This window comes from Triticum dicoccoides, chromosome 4B (assembly GCF_002162155.2).
Source record: "Triticum dicoccoides isolate Atlit2015 ecotype Zavitan chromosome 4B, WEW_v2.0, whole genome shotgun sequence".
In the NCBI taxonomy this organism is placed as follows: Eukaryota; Viridiplantae; Streptophyta; class Magnoliopsida; order Poales; family Poaceae; genus Triticum; species Triticum dicoccoides.
Genome location: NC_041387.1, coordinates 132,164,115 through 132,166,848, shown reverse-complemented (window position 1 = coordinate 132,166,848; position 2,734 = coordinate 132,164,115).

Below are 2,734 nucleotides of genomic sequence, written 5' to 3'. Positions count from 1 at the left end.
GAGTTGGCCAATCGTCGGCTTCTGCCCCCATGTAACTAGTACCGGGGTGTTCGGGATAAATATAAACACTCTTTATCCAAATTTTTGGTCCTTTTAAGAAGGTGTTTAACGCAGCGAACAAGGCAGTCGGACTATACAGCTTTATCACTCTCACTTGGCCATAGAAGTCTACAATTTTAGATTTTGGCGAAGCCCCTAGTATTCGGAAGGCTGAACTTGAGGCGCTATTCACGCCTAAATCGGACAAGGCCGATTCCTCGCCTGAAGCGGACAAAATCTTTAAGGATTTGAGACCTCTCGAACAGCGACCAGCTGTCGCCTCATCATGACAGTTAGTTTTCGGCCTTCTCTACTGAGGTGCTCGCCCGGATGAACCGGGACACAATCGCAGTAGTTCTCCCTGTGCTACCTTAGCCGATATAGCGGAACGTAAGGTACCAAAACATGGGAGCCGGGCAAACCCAACTATTGGCCCAAGACATGATTCAGAGTTGATGCATATAATGCTATAAGTTCGGGGTGCCGCACTGGCGAAAGTGTTCGGACTTTTCTTACCGTGTTATGGGGTATACTGAAGCCCCTGGTGAGCCGGACGTACCAAAGTGTACGGGTACAATAAATAAGCAGTAAAGGAAAGGGGTAAATAAATGTAATAGTCAGCTGACATTGTACATTATTTTCTCTTGTTATTCAAATAATACGTTAAAGCGTACGTATACAAGTAGTGCGATAAGCAAAATAGGACTGCGTGACACATCCTGACCAGGAGCGAGCTGTGTGCGGGTATGTAAAACAAGTATAATGATTGTTATCAGAGACCACCTGAGGATTCCCTTGTATGCCAAAGCTTCTTGTCTTTTTGGTGTGTCCGTCCCGCTATGGGTACGATAGTCGGTCTATCGGAAGAGCCTCCCTAAGATAGGGGCCTGAAAGAAAAAAGGTGTAAAGATGTGTGAATCCTGGGGGGTTGAGCTGCCTTGTGGGCCGTGTCATAGTCGTGCCTCCGCCTATGCCCATGGTGTTTTAAGTGCGTAGTTATGTACGCGCGGCACAAATTTCGCCGCTTGACTGGGACTAGGACAGAGGCCGAATTGCTAGTCGAGCTCTGGATGTGCCAGATGATCCTGTTGCGGGGTACTCCGGACTCAATTTACGGTGTCCAGGTTCTTTATCGCCGAATTGGCTGTTTGCCTAAGAAGGCTGTTTTGTACTTCCGCCACGAGGGCCGCAATGTGCACCTCCGTACGGAGCGAGTGCTCTGTGTTTCCATTAACTGTTATAACCACGCGAGGTCCTGGCATTTTGAGCTTGAGGTATGCATAATGAAGTACCACATTGAATCTAGCAAATGCGGTTCATCCGAGCAGTGCATGATAGCCACTGCGAAAGGGGACGATGTCGAAGATTAACTCCTCGCTTGAGAAATTGTCCGGAGATCCGAAGACCACTTCTAGTGTGATTGAGCCCATGCAACATGCCTCCACACCTGGTATGACACCTTTGAAGGTGGTTTTCGTGGGCCTAATCCTTGAGGGGTCGATGCCCATTTTGCGCACTATATCCTGATAGAGCAGGTTCAGGCTGCTGCCACCATCCATAAGGACCCGGGTGAGATGGAATTCGTTGATGATGGGGTCGAGGACCAATGCGGCCGAACCGCCATGACGGGTACTGGTAGGATGGTCCCTGCGATCGAAGTGATCGGACAAGAGGACCATGGGTTGAACTTTGGGGCGACTAGATCCTTCGCATAGACGTCCCTTAGTGCACGCTTCCATTCCTGCTTGGGAATACGGGTTGCGTATATCATATTCACCATTTTCTCCTAGGGAGGGAATTTCTTCTATCCTCCTGTGTTTGGCGGCCGGGGCTCCTCGTCGTCATTGCTATGCAGCCCCTTTTCCTTGTTTTCAGCATTCAACTTGCCGGCCTATTTAAACACCCAGCATTCTCTGTTGGTGTGGTTGGCTGGTTTATCGGGGGTGCCGTGAATTTGACATGAGCGATCGAGTATGCGGTCCAGACAGGACGAGCCCGCATTGTTTCTTTTGAATGGCTTTTTCCGCTATCCGGATTTAGAGCCTCTGAATCCGGCATTGACTGTCGTGTCTTCGGCATTGTTGCCATTGTTGCGACGCTTGTGTCTATTGTGTCGTGGCTTGCTGTTGTTATCTCTGGCGTCTGAATCACCAGAGTTTTTTGGTGTGATGTTGCTATGAGCCAGCCAGCTGTCCTCGCCCGCGCAAAAGCGGGTCATGAGTGTCTTGAGGGCTGCCATGGACTTTGGCTTCTCTTGGCCGAGGTGTCGGGCAAGCCATTCGTCACGGATGTTATGCTTGAAGGCTGCTAAGGCTTCGGCATCCGGACAGTCGACAATTTGGTTCTTTTTAGTTAGGAACCGAGTCCACAATTTCCTGGCTGACTCTTCGGGCTGTTGGGTTATGTGACTAAGTCATCATCATCCGGTGGTCGCACGTAAGTGCCCTGGAAGTTGTCAAGGAATGCGTCTTCCAGGTCCTCCCAACTGCCAATGGAGCTTGCTGTCAGGCTATTCAGCCAATGCCGAGCCGGTCCTTTGAGCTGAAGTGGTAGGTACTTGATAGCATGTAGGTCATCGCCACTGGCCATATGAATGTGTAGGAGAAAATCTTCAATCCACACCGCGGGGTCTGTTGTGCCATCATATGATTCAAATTTCATGGGTTTAAACCCTTTCGAGAATTCATGATCCATT